Source organism: Phyllostomus discolor, chromosome 7 (genome assembly GCF_004126475.2).
Source record: "Phyllostomus discolor isolate MPI-MPIP mPhyDis1 chromosome 7, mPhyDis1.pri.v3, whole genome shotgun sequence".
In the NCBI taxonomy this organism is placed as follows: Eukaryota; Metazoa; Chordata; class Mammalia; order Chiroptera; family Phyllostomidae; genus Phyllostomus; species Phyllostomus discolor.
This window is the reverse complement of record NC_040909.2, coordinates 108,005,930-108,023,579: the sequence shown is the minus strand read 5'-3', so window position 1 is coordinate 108,023,579 and position 17,650 is coordinate 108,005,930. Positions and strand designations below refer to the sequence as shown.

The window sequence follows — 17,650 nt, the reverse complement described above, 5'->3', positions numbered from 1 at the left end:
GGGCCAAATGTAATTTCAACTCCTTAACAGTTAAGGAATAGTTACATTTATACAGTCCTAAAATTATTTCGGCCCTTTGAAGGCACCCACGAGGCTGATGTGGCCCCCAGTGGAAATGAGTTTGACACCCCTGCAGTAGGGAATCAAGTCCATGAAATACGAGGAGGCTATAACACAACAATATATAATCATAAGAAAGAATCCACTTAAGATGCTGAAAATAAAATACATATCATTGTTGAGAGCAAAAATATAATAATGGCCTGATATTAAACTGGGCGTGACCTTAACAACAGTTTCTTTAGATGTGTCACTTCCCAGCATTGGTTCAGCCTCTTTCTTCCCCTCTGCCTGCCTGCCTTTCCTCTCTTATTCCTGGTCCCAGGTTCTGTAAATACAGTCGAAAGAGCACTACACAAAAATCTTGCAAACAATAGCAACAAAGAAAGTTTCTGGGAGACCAGCAGCTGCAGGTCACAGGAGTACTGCAAATGTGCTTTCTGACCACCCCGGCTGTTGTCTGCCTGAGCCCTGGCAGGATCCGAACTTGGGGAGGCACACTGGAACTTTCCGTGAGAACACATGTGGAGGGGCCCTGGAAGAAGGAATACATCTCACTGTGTCATCCTCTACCTCCTTCCCAGGACATTGACACCTGGTTAACATCAACAATGGGACTGCTTGAAAGGAAAAAATACATTGAAGAAAGCCACCTGCAAGGTATGAATGAGAAAGGGGGTCCTCCATCCCACCCACGCCCCCTCTCCATCTCTGCCTGGTCTCAGCAGCTATAGGGAGGGTAGAAGACTTGCTCTATCCTAGGGGCAGCTCTGCATTTGTATGACACTGATGGGGCTGGCAAACATGGGACAGCATAAGCATGTGACAGACAAGACAACAGTGAAGACACGGCCTGCGTTGACTTCCTGGCTGCCACTTACTCACTGAAGGCCTAGAATGCCTTGGGTTTAAATCTCATGTCAATACTTGAGGCAGATGTCTTCACTGAGGCATTCAAAGCCTTAGTGTCTGAGCCAGGGGTAACAGTACCTACTCCCACTAAAGGGCCAGCAATTCAACTGAATAATGTAAAGGCCTGGTGCAGGGGAGGTACCCAGCAGATGGTCAGTCAGTCTGCCCTCCTGAAGGAACCAACCACTACAACCAAGTCTCAGCTACTCTGAGAACTGCAGGAACCGAGAGCTGGAACACACAGGTGGTGTCTGTAACACGCCCCAGACTGTCTCACAAGCATGTGCTCTTACTACGCATGTATATCTTACATATCACAATGCCACTTTGATGCCTGTTTTAAGGCTGCAAAGGCATCTGTATTTATGCAACTTTTTCCAGATGTTTTTCTATACACTGGATTTAATTTTGCCCATGATAAAGGGAGTAAATTTACCTTTGGTGGCCATTAGTCCTTTCAAACTACCAAGACCCTTAGGGAAAAAATCCAAAAAACTCCTACCAGTAAACTTGCATCTGAGGGCCCCTCAGCCAGGGCCTTGTCTGATAACCTATTAACCTGCATGAGAGTTTTCCCTGGAAGTATATCAGACTTCCCTTGTAATCACTTTTAATTAAACTCTTACTGAGATCACTGTAGATTCACGCACAGCTCTAAGAAGTTGCAGGACAGCCCATGTGCCCTTCCCCAGTCTCCTCCATGGTAGTGTCTTACAAAACTATAGTAAATGTCAGACCTGGCATGTTGATAGTGAGACAATCAAGATACAGAACTTTTCCATCACTGCATGGGTCATTCTTGTTGCTCTCTTATCGCCTTACCCTCCTGCACCGCCACCTTAACACTGGCACCTACTGATGTGTCCTCCACATGTACGATTTCATTCTTGTCATTTCAATAGTGTTATGTAAATAGAACTATATAGTACATGATCTTGGGGGTTGTTTCTTTTACTCAAGCCTAATTTTCTAGAGGTTCATGCAGAGCATTGCCTGTATCAACAGTCTGATCCTTTTTTCTGCTGAGTAGTATTCTTCAGTGTGATTGGACCACAAATGTTTTTCTATTTTTTAAAAATAACTTTTTTAATTACAGTTGACACACATTACATTAGTTTCATATGTACAATAGTGATTAGACATTTATATAACTTATGAATGATCACACCAAGAAGTCTAGTAGCCATTTCACAACATAGGCATTACCATATTACTATGTTCCCTGTGCTGTATTTTGCATGCTGTGACCATCTTGTAACTAACAAATTGTACTTAATTCTTTCCCCCTTTTTACCCATCCCTCCAACCACCTATCCCATCTGGCAACCATCAAAATGTTCTCTGGGTCTGTGAATTTGTTTCTACTTTGTTTGTTCATTTATTTTGTTCTTTAGATTCACTTGGCATTTGTCTTTCTTTGTCTGATTTATTTCACTCAGCATAATACCCTCTAGGTCCATCCATGTTGTTGCAGGTGGCAAGATTTATTTTTTATGGCTGAATCATATTCCATTGTGTATAAGACAAGGTCTGCCTGGGAAAAGTGCAGCCATTGTTATAATGAGAATGGTTTGTGTGACATCAGTGTAACCTGGTAACCTAGGAAAGTGGACTGGAATGCGCATGTGTGAACAATGATGACCTTAGTCTACTAGTCAGTGGAGGTGGTTGATGCTATTGAGTGAGTATGTGTACTGTATGGCCATCACATTTAAAATGACTGAGCAAATAAAGCCAATGGATCTGCATCAGATTTTGTGTTAAGCTTGAACATTCCTCAGCGGAAACAATTCAGATGATTCAGAAGGCTGCAGCTATGGACAACTGGTGATTGGCAACTTCATCATGACAATGTACCTGTTCATGCGTCTCATGCAGAGTTTTTTAGTGAAATATCAAATCACCCAGGTGACTCAGCCCCCCTAGGGCCCAGATTTGTTACCCTGTGACTTCTGCATTTTCCCCAAACTAGAATCCCCTTTAAAAGGGAAGAGCTTTCAGACCATTGATGAGATTCACGAAAATATAATGGGGCAGCTGATAGTGATTGGGAGAACTGTGTGAGGTCTCAAGGTGCCTACTTTGAAGGGGACTGAGGCATCATTGTCCTATGTACAGTGTTTCTTGTATTTTGTATCTTCTTCAGTAAATGTCTGTTTTTCATAGCACAAGGCTAGATACCTTCTGGACAGAATTCGTATGCACCACTTCTTGATCCGTTGATGTATTGATGGGCTTCCATATCTTGGCTATTTTGAATAATGTCACAATTAATATAGGAATGCATATGTCTTTTCAAATTAGTGTTTTGGGTTTCTTTAGATAAATACCTAGAAGTGGAATTGCTGGCCCTTTTTTGTCTCTTGTTATAGCCCTTGTTTTAAAGTCTATTTTATCTGATATAAGTATTGCTGCTCTAGCTTTTTAAAAATTTCTACTTTCATAAAATATCTTTTTCTATTTCTTTACTTTCAGGCTGTACCTTTTGATCTGAAGTGAATCTCTTGTACACAGCATATGTAAAGGTCTTGTTTTCTTATCCATTCAGCCACCGTATGTCTTTTGACTGGAACACTTAATCTATTTGCATTTAAAGTTATTATCGATAGATATGTATTTATTGCCATTTTATTGTTCATACTTTTTATCTTTTTTTCTTCAAGAAGACCCTTTAAAATATCTTGTAATACTAACTTGGTGGTGATGAACTCTTTAGCTTTTTCTTGTCTGGGTGTTTTCTTTCTCCTTCCTTATCTTCCAAATTACTGATTTGATCCTCTGCTTCATCTACTCTATTTTTTCATCTCTTCCACTGTTGATTCCCTGTAGTATATTCTTCATTTCAGTTTTATACCTTCATTTCTGAGTGGTTTTTTTAATGTCTTCTATCTCCATTTTATGCTTCCTATCTCTTTGTCTCTGAGACCATCAGTTCTTCCCTTAAGTTCACTGAGCATTTTTATAACCAGTGTTTTGAACTCTGCCTCTGGTAGATTGCTTGTCTTCATTTTGTTTAGTTCTTTTCCTGGAGTTTGGTTCTGTTCTTTCATTTGGGATGTGTTTCTTTGTCTCCTCACTGAGACTGCCTCCCTGTGTTTGTTTCTATGTAGGTAGAGCTGCTTCATCTCCTGGTAGAATCATCTTATGTAATAGGTGCCCTTTGGGGCCCAGAGGTGAAGTCTCCCTGGTCACATGAGCCAGGTGCTTGAGGTATGTCCCTTGTGAAGGGTGTATGCACCCTTCTGTTACAGTGGAGCCTTGACTTCTGTTGGCAAATAAATGGGATGGATTGACCCTCAAGCTGAGTTTTGTGAGGACTGGCCATAACTATAGTGGAGGAGCTGTTATGCAAGAGCTAAGCTTACAGAGCAGGATTCACTCTAACAGGCTCTGCTGCCTGTCGAGCCTGCTCTTGAGTTGTCATTTGTGGAGGTAGTTTGGTGGTGCTCTGTTGTGGTCTGAAGCAGGCCAATGGGTATGTTGATTTGGGGGCCCCTTGGGAAGGGCCCTCATGCAGGCCAATGTCAACCACTGCCTGTGCCCTGCCCGGCAGTTAATGTAGTCCTGGCATGAACTACAAAGTGATTTGCAGATGGTTGCCACTTATGAGGGGCTTGTAGGTGCCTGGGAGAGGCTAAGCTGTGAACTGAGACCAGCTGCCACTTGTGTCAGGCTTGGGGATGCTTAGTAAGTGGTACAGGTCATGCTGAGGCTGATGCTACTTGTTTGGGTTTTGTGAACCCTAGAGAGATTCTAGGAAAGTCTGCATCAGGAGCCAAGACAGGCTGATAAAGGAAAAGATACTGGAAGCATTTTGGTGGACCTGCAAGTTGGATAGGTGGGGTCTCAGGGAATTATGGGTAGGGCAAACAGTGTTAGTAGCCAGGTTGATGGGGACTCAGATGTGGTGCCTGCCTGCTCTGACAGGGGCAGGGCTCAGCAAAGGAACAATGGCCTCTGCCAGCACTTCTGTATTGGAGAAAACTTCCCCTCTAGCCCTCGCCCTGAAGCCAGACAATTCAGTTCCTCCCCATATTTCTCTGGTGCTTTTCAGGTTTTGCCCAAGAGCTGGAGCTCAAAGCAGGCAAGTCCATCAGCAAGTAAATCTGTGTGTGGGCCCTTTAAAAGGAACGCCTGGTACTCCAGAAGCCCTTCATATAACTCAGTCACAGTCTCCACTGATTTTCACAGCCAGAAGTTATGGAGATTTCTCCTCTTGGCACTGGAACCCATGGCACTGGAGCCTGGTGTGAGGCTGAGACCACTCACTCTTTAGGGGAAACCTCCACGGCCAACATACCCCTCCCCATTTTTAATCCACACACATGGTATGGGACCAGCCCATTTCACATGTCTATCCCTCCTACCAGTCTCCTTGTAGCTTCTTCTTTATACCCTTAGTTATAAGACTTCTGTTCAGCTAGATTTCAGGCAGTAATGAATGATAGTTGTTCTTCCATCTGTATTTTGGATTCATTTCTTAGAATTCCCAGAACTGGAATTACTGGGTTAAAGGATATGAATAGCTTTTTGCTAATTTGATAGTTTAAAATATATCATTTTGTGGTTTTAATCTGTATTTCTTTCCTTACTAGTGATGCCAAACATTTCTCTTTATCTTTGTTTACTAGTTGTATTTCCTCCTTTATGAATTGTCTGCTCATGTTCTTGGCCCATTTACCTATTAGGAACTTAGTATTTCTCTTATTGATTTGGAATCCAATCACTTCTCCTCACTTCCACCCAGTGTAACACTCCATCACCTCTCACCTGAGGCACTGCAGTAGAATCCTAACTGGTCTTCCTGCATTTGCTCTCCACCTTTGTATCAACTGGGAATAATGCAGCCTTTTCGCAGTAAGGTAGGTCAGGTCACACCACTGCTCAGAAGCTTTCATAAAGTTTCTACCATGTTCTACCAGTCTATATGTAATCTGTTTCCCACCCAACCTCTCTGACTTTATTTCCTTCCTTGCTAACTCAGCTCCAGCCATGTTGGTGGTATGATTTGTTAAAGATACCAAGCGTGCCCCTCCCGCAGGGAGTTTGCACCCACTTAGTGCTGCAGACCCGGAATGCGTTTCCACAGATGCCCCCATGGCATGTTGTCTCATCTGCTAAATATGTTTCATTCTCTCATCTTCATCACCCATCTCCACCCTCTGCCAGTGTGACCACCGTCTTCTGTCTTCTCACCTTCAGGTAAATAAATGGACTTTCCAACTACTCAGTCTTACAAGCTAGAAAGCTTGGAATCTGCTTCAACTTCTCTCCCTCTCTCTCTTTCTCTGTCATTCCCCATAGCTGATCAAGGACCAAATCCTGTTTATTTTATCCCAGAACTCTACCATGCTTTTCTACCCCCATTATTATTCCCTGGTTTAAACTCTTACTAGCCCTTGTACTGTTTATTTCTGTGGCTAGCAACAGGCTCTTCACAACTTGATCTTCCACCCTTCTATCAGAGTTTCCCCTTAAAAAAAAAAAAAAAAAAAAAAAAAAAAAAAAAAACCAGGATCTTGTTTCAACATAGCTTATTGACCTTTTCTAAATTCTGTTGCCAAATCCCACAAACAGTCACGCCAGGCTGTCCTACTGCCTACCCCCCAGCCTCTTTCTTCCCCTTCCTCAGGTGCTCACCATTCTCCAAACATATCAGGCCCATTCCTGACTCTGTTTCACACCTATTGGGATGTGTGTGTTCTATCCCCTAGACCTTTAAACCAAACGTCACCATCAATATGTGGCCCAATAAGTATTTGAAAGCTTAAACTATTTTTTCCCCTGCATTTCCCTCTTTTCCTTGTCCCATTCTAGAAGATCTGTTCTCAGTCTCAGAGGAGACTGGGTAGGTGGATAGCAGAGTTGGTCTGGAGACACTTCCCTCCCAGGCCCAAAGGTCCCAGATCCTAATCTTGTTGAGCTGAAGAGCACTTGAGGTTACAGACCACGTCTCTGGTAGAAACAGGGCTAGAGGAAGGGATTTCCCCCACCCCAAGAAGAGAGGTGTGAGCCTGGGGAGGGAAAGAGAGATCTCTAGTACCAGCATCAGAGATCTCTTCCACCAGCATCAGAGGTCTGTGTCCTGCTTTCTGGAGTCACCAAAGAATGCATCAGGTGCTTGGTGGAAATACCCATGATACACTGGGAAGATGGGACCCTGCAGCCAGAGTTCCTGTGTCACAGAAAAGGCAGCACAGGGGACTGAAGAGCTCTGCAAGCTGAGTAAAACAGTAGGTTTTTAGCACAGCCCTGAGCAGGGTGAGTCCCCAGGAAGGACTAGGACTGAATTTCCTACAAGCCTAACAGGATGGGGGCTGACAGTGAAAATGAAATTGGATGAGAAGAAAGAATGAAATGGGTTATCTAGTTCACTGAATTTCTTACCTGCTTGAGCACAACTGCACCCATCTTCTCAGGCTCCCGCCCTGCCCCATGCACCTTCTGATCTCCTGCTCTTGTCTTTTGGCCCCAGATTTCTGGTTCACTAGACCTGCTGTCAGGACTATGTGCCAATCTGCACAACTTCCCTCCTGCTTCTTTGGACTATGGGTTTCCTTTGGAGCTGTTGACTCTGCTGGCAGCATGGGTTTGGGAATCCTCTATTGAAGAAGTAGAAGTCCCGCTATAGGGAGTCCCAGTACACCCCAAGCTGGACCAACCTACCTCTGGCTTCCAAGGGTAGGAGTGAGAAGGGACACAAGTGCAGAAAGTTTTCCCCTCTTCTCTACCTAATAGCGCTTTATTCACCCTTCAGGACCTTGCTCAAATGTCACCCCCCGGGAGCCTTCCCTCACCCCCTAGGCAGGGCTCCTTCTCAGGGTTTCCACAGCATTTCGTTTATACCTCTGCGCTTATCACAATATATTATTATGTATTTACGTGGTGTCCTTTTCACCTTGACTATGAACACCTTGGGGGTGGTGACCATATCTCATTCACCTGGCACAATGTCAGCTACAGAACAGGGCCTCACCCTAAATGCCATTTCTCCAAGAGTGCCTCAGACTCTCATATGCTATTCTATACTTTTTCTCTGTACCAGGTAGAAATGCATTTAGCTGTAAGTAACAGAGAACCTGACTACAGTGGCTTAAATAGCGTCTTATTTTTCTCACACAAAAAGAAGTTTGAAAGTAAGCAACTCAGGGCTGTGAGACACCCAGCCACTCCCTGTCTTTCTATCCTGCCAATCTTAATGTAGCGGTCATAAGATGACTGCTATACTTATAAGTTCACATATGTACTTAGAAGCATATGTAAGTTCTAGGCAGGAAGACGTAGGAGGAGTGAAGAGTCATATTTTCCTATTTCATCAGGAAAGCACAGGTTTTGCCAAAATACTTCTGCTTATATATCATTGGTTGGAACTATGTAACATGACCACCCCTAGCTGCAAGGGAAGCTTAAAAAGGGAAGGCAAGGGAGAAAGCAGTGGAGCATGGGTATGAATGAGAACATTCTTGGGCCCCACCCCAGATCTACTGAATCAGAAATGCTGAGGATAGGGCCCAGTGGTCTGTACAGGAATAAGCCCTCTAAGTGATTCCGATTCAGCTGAAGTTGGAGAATCACAGTCATATCTAACAGCTAGCATTATGGTAGGAAAAAATCCTAGGCTAGAATTCAAATGATATGTTTTTGTGCAATGATGCCCAACCAACTGAGCCACACTAGTCAGGGCAGAAATCACATATTTTTTTTTACTGCAAGCTTTGTTACTTGCCAGCCAGGGGACCTTAGTTTTCTGATTTTTAAAATGGAAAGGAGAGAGAGAGACATCAATGTGAGAGAGAAACGTTGATTGGTTACCTTCTCATATGCACCTGACCGGGGATAGAACCTGGGTATATGCCCTGACTGAGAACCAAACCTGTGACCTGCTGGTCTACAGGATGCTGCTCCAACCAGCTGAGCCACACTGGCCAGGGTGCACTGATTTTAACATTGTAAAAATTCTTGTTAAATAAATAAAAAGCTGGCTGGTGCTAAGGAAAATGTTCCATATGAGGTGACTCGAGAGTTCAGAGACAAAATAAAACTTAAGTGGGTATGGTGGTCACTATATTTTTCGGACCATAAGACACAACTAGGTTTTAGAGGAAAATAGGAAAAAATTTTTTGAAACAAAAAATGTGGTAAAATATTTAATAACATAAATAACATAATATTTCACCAATGTAAATGGAAATAGAACTCAACAGCAGAATTAACAACCACTATTCCCCCCAAATTGGGGGGGCGCATCTTATAGTCCAAAAAATACGGTAATTTCATGTGTGGATGGAGAACCCTGACTAATACAGAGGGGAAATTTCCTAACTGGAACTGAGTGCTTTATTTTCTTGTGCTCCTCTGTATTGTTTTGTAGGTCACCATTCCAGAAATGGGACATTCTCTTGGCACCATTTCTAATGTTTGTGACGATTGTATAAAATCAATACAAGACTAAAAATTCCATGCGTTGGCCTCTTAGAGTCTTGATGTCTTTCACAAGACCTTTTCTGGGGGTAACAATGACAGAGGAATCTTGCAATAGGCTGATCACAGTTATGGAGCTGACGTACTCAGTAGAGTGCAAAACACTCTGGAAAAGCAAAACTACCCGTAAAAAGTATAAAGAGATAAAAAAAGTTACGACAGCAAGGGACAAAAATAGAAACTGAAACCACAGACATTCAAAATACACTCTTATCAAAAACAAATGTTTGTATCGGCCACGGTGGTGGCTGCTACAGGTGGTTTCCATGAGAGGAAAGAGGACAGACGTGGTTTCAAAACAAATACTCTAGACAGAGGATAATGAAATGGAGCATTTAGGGGAACAGTTTGTAAAAACATGTGAAACAAATGGACAGGATTTGGTGTTCTGCCATTTGGATTAAAAATGCCGAGACACCATGGTCCGAGCACCAAGTACAGTGTCCAGCCCTCACTGTAGTAAAACCTGCTCTCTCAGTTCTGTGTTTCTTCATTCCAAAACAGACACCCACATAATAGGCGCTGAGAAGTCTTTACCAGTGAACTTGGACAATTCATCACCTGCCCACTAGGTACCACAAAAGTCACAGTCAGATCTCTATTAGTCTTCACGTAACTTTCTCAGGTTTGGAAATTGCCATGACTAAAATAGCAGAGCCGTACCAACGTCAGGAGAGTGACCTGTCTACTCAGGTGGAAATGATGGTGTCAAGAAAGGTTGACAATGCTAGGAATACATGCAAAACCAACGAATTGTGCACTTTAAATGGGCGGATCGTATGACGTGTGAATTATATCTCGATAAACCTGTTACCTGCTGTGGCTTAGTTGACTGAGCACTAGCCTGCGAACCCAGAGGTCACTGGTTCTATTCCTAGTCAAAGCACATGCCTGGGTTGGGGGCCAGGTCCCCAGATGGGGGCGAGAGGCAACCAATTGATGTTTCTCTTCCTCTCTTTCTCCCTCCCTTCCCCTCTCTCTAAAAATAATAAATAAAACATGTTTTAAAAAGTAAAGCTTTTCCCAAAAAAAGGAGGCGGAGGAGAAAAAGAATAAGGAGAAGGGGGAGGAGGAAGGGTTTACAGGCAAAGATTCCATGACACAGAGGCTGTGCGGCAGCAGAAGAATTGTATGTGTGTCCGTTAAATTTGCCTGTACAAAATGTGAAGCCAAGGCTTATTTATTGATTGATTTGTTTAACATCTGGGCTCCAACACACAAGTACTACGATAAGAGAGTTTTTAGAAGCAAAATCATGAAGTCACATGTTCCTTGGAGCTGGTGAAAGAGGGTAGCAATCCGCATATGAAAGTCTGAACCTGAGGCTGACCTGAAGCCAAGCTCAGGTCGAATAAAGAATAAAGAATAAAGAGGCCAATACGGGATTACAGATTCACAACGTTAACCACTTTTGGAACTGGATTTCTGGGGGGTGTTTTAGTTCATCAGTCACGTGGAGCCTCACCTATTTCTCTTCCTTCCCCTTCTGTGAACCCATGACCTACCTCCCTCGCCCCACCCAAGCCCTGAGTGCAGTGGCGGTAGGCAGCTGGGACAGCTATAAGTCCATGTGCAGCCATGTTTCTTCTGCTTCCTTCCTGGGAAATTGTCATGGTGATTACTGCTCCCAAGGACAGGTACTGAAATGTAGTTGATGGGATAGAGAGTCTCAGAGTTAGCATTTCTGGGGTCAAGTGCAAGCCCTACAACTCACAGTCATTTAACGCCTCTGGATCCCACCCTCTCTCACACATTCGAGGACTTGGCTACTGTAATGACCCCTCTCTCTCCTGCAGCCACAGTTTCAGCTTCTCCACCATGCCATACTCACCAATAACATCAGCAGCTGAAATTTCTCACCCAGTAAAATTTCAAAATAAAAACAAAACCTGCCTGTCTCCCCCATTTGCTGCTGGCTCCATCGAAATCCCTTGCTCTTCCTCATAGCAAAATTCGTAACAAAGAATTTCTTAGTGTTATGGGCTGCATTGTGCACCCCCCATTCATATCTTGAAGCCCTAACCCCCAGCACCTCAGAATGTGACTGTATTTGATGAGAGGGCCCTTTGAGGGGTGATTAAGTTACCAGAACAGGAGATTAGAACACACAACGCTGGCAGAGGGAAAACCTCTGTGGGAGGACACAGGCAGAAGGCCGCCATCCACAAGCCAAAGAAAGAGGTCACGGGAGAGACCAACCCTGTTGACACCTCGCTCTTGGACTTCTGGCCTCTAGAACTGTGAGAAAAGTAATACCTGCTGTTCGAGCCACCTGGTCCGTGGCACTTGGTGGTGGCAGCCATAGCAAACTAATAGACTTTCTCCATTTTCTCACCTCCTAGGCTCTCCTTCTTGTGATTGTCTTTTCTCTTGTTAACCCACTCGAGTCAGGACTGCATAGCCACCCACCCACCGAGCTTCTCATCCAAGATTACCGCTGACCGCCGTCTTGCCAGACGCAGAGCCCACTTTGCTGCCCTCCTCACGTTCAGCTTCCCCGCAGTTGGTCACACTTCCCTTCTTGAAGACATTTTAGCACTTGGATTTCATTATCACACTAAGTCGTCACTCACCTTCTCAGGCTTTTTAGCTGAATATTCCTTATCCCTTTCTCTCCTAGATGTCAGAGCTCCAGGCCCAGGTCTCAGTCCTCTTCTCTGCCCACGGTCTGTCCCCAGGCCATTCCATCCGGTTCTACAGATTTAAATATTATTAAGAAGCTGATAAGTCACACATTTACATATATGTCCCTTGAGCTCCAGCCTCAAATATTCAATTGTCCAAACATTTCCTCCTGGGTATTGAAAAAGCATTTTAAGTTCAACATGTCTAAAACTGCAGACTACTGCCTGTAATTTCCCATCCCATTTAGAATGAAATCCAAACTTCTCACCCTGCTCCCAAGTTCCCTTGTGACCAGCGCCCTGCCCATCTTTCTGAATTGTCTCCTCCCACTGCCCCCTCTCCTCACTGCCCTCCAGCTGCACAGCCGGTCCTCTAGTGCACACCTGGCTGTTCTGCCGCCCCTGGAGTCACTGGTTAGAGCTCGCAGAGCTACTTACTCCTCTATGTCATTCAGGGCGTGGCTCAAAATTCCCCTTCCAGAGAGGACTTCCTTGACCCCTGTCTTACATAGCACTCTCCTGCAGGCTGTAGAACTCAGTACACTTAGGTTGCACTTAAAATATTTTAGTAACCTTATACCACGCATTATATTAAGAGCTCTATATGCATGATCTCATTTAATCCTCGCAACAGCGTAATGAGGCATTCTAATCACCCCCATTTTACAGATGAGGCAGCTGAGGCTAAGGGAAGTCACATAGCTTACACTAAGGCCTGATTCCAGAGCTAGTGCTCCTAACCATTAGGTTCAGCTGTTTCTCATTGTAAATGCTGTTCTTAGTTATAAACAACCTGGTTTCCAGGAGTTTAGTTTTCAGGATTGATTGGTTTCAACTGCATGTGTGTTTGAGCAGGTAAAATAACTCAGGTGTACCAGTGTGTGCTAGGGAAGGGCTTGTTTAAACATTTAGATAACATGAAATGCAAATGAGCTAAGGACAAATTCAAATGTGACTCTAGGCCACCTCTGTGGTTCTTGCTTATAGACTTAACTAAAGATGAGGATATTTTATCCTTAACCTTGTGTTTTTTGGGCTCACGCTCTCAGAAGCAATTGAAAATTTTAAGCTTTAGGGTTTTCTTCTTCCTTTTAAAAAACCCTATTTTCACAATGTGATTAGAAACAAAATCCTTAGACAAAATTCTATGAGGTGGTAAGAACAAACATTTATCAAACGCCTACATGTCCCAGGGGCTTTTCTGCTTTTACTGTCTCTCTGAGTGGGATTCGTTTCCCTCTTTTACGGTTGAGGAGACTGAGGCACTCAGGAGCTAAGTGACTGTCCCTGTTACAGAGCAGGAACTCTCTAACATCCTATCCCTTCCTTCCCAGATAGCACACGCTCCAAAGTGGTTTTGCCTTCCCATCATGGAATACAATTGATTCCCTGAGGCCTAATCTGTGAGGCCTCTTCTCAGGGCTCTCAAATTTAGTTCCATGATATAATAATAAAGATGAAAAGTTACTTCTCGGGGACCTATATGCCATTCTGCAAAGGTATATACCCCAAAGCAGAAGGTAAAGCCCCGAAAGAACGCAAAGGAGTTCCAAGTTGTGTGGCCAGCCTTCTGCGACCTGGAGGCCAATGGGTCTGCTCAGGTAACCATCAGATACCAGATCGCACCAAATTCTTGGTGACACCGTTTAGCATGAGAACAGTGCTAATCCTTGAGCACAGGCTCTGCACTGGCTCTTCTGGCTGCCTGGGCTGCCTCTGCCTTCACAGCCTTCCATTCTTGCTGCACAAGTGCCACCTCCTCGGAAAAGTCCTCCTGACTAGCCTAGCTCCCCACCAGCCTCTCTCTAACCCTTTACCTAGCTCTGCTTTATTCCACAGCACTTATCACATTATATATTTACCTGCTTATTGTATTTTGCTTATCTTCTCCAATAGATGGAAGCCTCCTGAGGGCTGAGACTTTGTCTGTTTTGTGCCTGGATTAGAGTAGGTGCTTATTAAATAATTATCGAATGAATGAACGGTTGCTGTGAACAGAACTGGTGTGAATGAATGGGTGGATGGTGTTCAACCTTTACAGGGCTGTGCTATTCATATCCTCCCTCTGTCTGATCTACAAAGGGAAAGACAGGACTACAACCTCCAAAGAGGAGTAAAGCAGGAGAGGCCCCAAAAGACGAGAAATCCGAAACCTCCTGCCTCAGATTATCAACATGCTTAGGTCTGGCTTTGCCAAAACCATGAAAACCCTGGACATTTAAGAACACAAATTAATCTTGCAAAATGGAATGGATATTTAAGGTGGTTAATTCCAGAGAAAAGAATAACCCAATAAACAAGTTTTCCTTAAACAGGCAGACTAGGCAGCTGTGTAGGTTGCATAAGTATTAATCATGTTGTCAGCGTCATCCTTTTGAGAATGGCAGAAAGACATGTTCTACTCAAGCTGTCCCCACAATAGAGTGATTCATGGTTACAGACCCCACCTGGGGCTGCTTCTGGCACCTGCAGACTGCTGGGCAGTGACCCAGAAGTGGCCCTATGAGTAAAGAGGTAGCTTTGGCAGTGGGAGCTTTGCTCACACACTTGAGATAATGCTGCGACTGCCCCAGAACCAGCCAGCCTGCCCCACCCAGTGGGTCTCTTCAAGCTTATGGAGGCACATCCTATGTCATGTTCTAGGCCACATCCCTTTAGGGTGGCTCGTTCTCTGCTCCGCTATAAGGATGGGTTTTCATATAATTTGAAATAATTGGGTACATTGTACATTCACCTACAAACTGAACAGCCTTTAAAGTGAGGACTTGACAGAAACTGGAGAAAGCACCTGAGTCTGGGGGACTCATGGCTCACTCACCTTCCCGCCTATGCTACCCCAGCTCCTGAGGGCTCTCGTCCCTTCACACCGGCTGCTGCTCAAGGGATCCCACTTCCCTTTTCCTTTCTGGTGCCTCAGCCAGCACAGAGGCCCCTTTTCATTTTCAGGATTTTCTTTCTTTTCTTTCTTTCTTTTTTTTTTTTAAATCTTTACCCAAGGACATGCTTGTTGATTTTAAAAAGAGGGGAAAGGAGGGAGAGAGAGAGGGAGAGAAACACTGATGTGAGAAACATCAATCAGTTGCCTTAGGTACTGACCGGGCACCAAACCTGCAACCTAGGCATGTGCCCTGGGGAATCGAACCCACAACCTTTCTGTTTACAGAACAACGCTCCAACCAGCTGAGCTACACCAGCCAGGGCATCAGGATTTTATTTCTAATCACCATGTGGACATGGTGGGTTAAAAAACCCTAATATGTGGGACTACAATGTTTCCAGAATCTTCAAAAGCTATTCCACTTATGGCTTTGGTATCATTCCTGACTTCTTCCAGAGTTGGTGACCAGCAGCCCAGTTAGATTTCTGTTTTCTGCTTTTATTTCAGAAATTGGGAGTTCACCGAACCTCTTGCTTCCTTCTGTTTCAGGCTTTCTGGAGACAAAAACAGATCCTTTCTTCCCTTTCTTCAGACAACAGGTTTCACAGGAATTCGAAGTGATTGTTCTTCTAAATTAAAAACAAACCCGGAAACTATTCTGTGTTTTCCAAACACCTGACAACATGCTGGCTGGATGGCAGAAGCTCAGAAGACTGTATTTATTGATGGACAGATTCAAAATAACCTGGGCTGGCTTCACTTTCGGGTTCTCCTCAGTACAGATGGGATGACTTGTTGTTTCTTGTCCCAAGGTTGCCCCAAGTAGCCACCCTACGGGGTTCCCCATCTGCAGTTTGGTCGGAAACAACATTCTTTAGCAGCCGTGATGAAACTGGCAGGGTAATGCCACAGCCTGCCTTTGTAGGCAGGAGGCAGGGGCATCAGCTGCATTGTTTTTGGATGTTGGCATAAATGTGGCCTTGCCCTGTGGTCCTTCAGAACAAAAAAAACCTTGAGGTTGAATCCCTTTTGTTGGGGTAGATAAGGGAGTGTATTGAGCTCCATGGAAGACAGAGGACTCTGACAGATGGGGAAAGGGTCACCCCTGCAGCAGGGGGTCGGACTGGAAGTGGGTACTATGGCAACCCACTGAGAATTGTCCTTCGAATTAAAGGATGGTTGGGTTCACTGGGTCTGCCCAGGCGGGGAACCTGGCTGGGTCTTTGTCAACTGACAGATGAGAGGCTGCTTTGCAGCTGTGTGATTTGACGGTTGGGTTGTGTTCAGACAGCTCTCTGCTGTGGAGATGACATCACTCCCAAGTCTCACTGCATGAGCGTGTGTAAGCCAGTGGCAGACCAAGGAGGGATGCAGTGGGAAAGGCTGACCCCAGGTTCAGGCAATAAGCAGTGGATTTCTGTTCGTGTGTATAGAGAATATAAAAACTGACTAAAAGTCAGTTTGTTTATTTTTAAAAATTTTTTATTTATTGATTTTAGAGAGGGGGAGAGAGACATCCATTTGTTGTTCCACTTATTTATGAATTTATGAATTCACTGTTGCTTCTTTTGTATGTGCCATGACCAGGGATCAAACCCACAACCTGATGGCGACACTCTAACCAACTGAGTCTACCTGGCCAGCACTTGTTTTTTTTTTTTTTATTATTTTCATGCTCAAACAGTTCCAAATAACGTCAGTGATAAAATACTTCTCCCTCGCAGGAGCAGACTTCTCCCACACCCCCACCACCACTACCTTCGTACACCACTGGGATAAACAAGCACCAGGTGGGAAAATTATAAATCAGCAACAGAGTAAACAGAAAGCAAATGACGCCTAAGATAAGATAAAAAATGTTCTTTTACCCAAAACGCCACTTTGTGCAATGGGCCTTTCTGTTGTTCAGCTTTCTGTTTCAGTTACCTGTTGCTGCTTTTAAAACCACCCCAACACTTAGTGCCTTAGAGCAACAGTCATTTATGTGCTCACAATTCTGCAGTTCTGGCAAGTCTCAGTGAGAACGCCTCATCTCTGTTCCTGCTAGGGCTGGCACTTCCTGGTGGGCACTTTTACCCCTGTGTCTGCTGTCTCAGCTGGAATGGGCTAAAGATCCAGGGGTGGCCAAGCAGCTCGCTCTTTCCAGGTGCCCTTCCACGGAGGCAGGTTAGGCTTCCTCACAGCATGGTGGTCTCTCCTTATGTGGCAGCTGGCTTTTCCCAGAGTGCAAAGCAGCGGTCAGGCCCTTTTAATGTCTGGCCTTGGAAGTCCTAGAACATTATTTCTGCCACATTCCATTGGTCAAATCAATCACAGGGCCAGCCCCGATTCAAGGGGAAGAAAAACACTCCACTCCGTGATGAAGGAGACATTACTGTGACCATCTGGGGAAACACCATCTACCTCACATTGTTTTCTCAGTCATAGCAAGGCACTGAGTCATTCACATTCCTCCTTTAATGGTGATAAAACTTATCAACTTGGAAAAGATAAGTCTAGATTTGACTTTTAAAAATTAAGACCCCTGCAATCATCATGCCGTGGTTCTGATGGAAAGATGGCCTCTTCATGCATTACTAAGAAACAAGAGATGATAGGACTCCAAGCATAGCAATGGCATTTGAGAGAAAATATTAAGATGGGCCTGGCTGGCACAAACCTAAAATCCAAAGCATGCTCAGTTCTATGAGATTGT

General features: G+C 44.3%; 2 long non-coding RNA genes across 2 annotated transcripts; one reads left to right on the top strand and one right to left on the bottom strand.

The window, feature by feature from the left end:
- The first annotated feature begins 683 nt into the window (after positions 1 to 683).
- LOC118501732 lies at positions 684 to 10,271 on the top strand. Its single transcript, XR_004904383.1, has 2 exons — positions 684 to 720; positions 9,958 to 10,271. It is a non-coding gene; the product is annotated as an uncharacterized LOC118501732 (long non-coding RNA).
- Positions 5,798 to 12,383, bottom strand: LOC118501733. Its single transcript, XR_004904384.1, has 4 exons — positions 12,347 to 12,383; positions 12,023 to 12,147; positions 11,789 to 11,798; positions 5,798 to 5,820 (listed from the first exon to the last, which is right to left on the bottom strand). It is a non-coding gene; the product is annotated as an uncharacterized LOC118501733 (long non-coding RNA).
- Between the last annotated feature and the right edge of the window lie 5,267 nt (positions 12,384 to 17,650).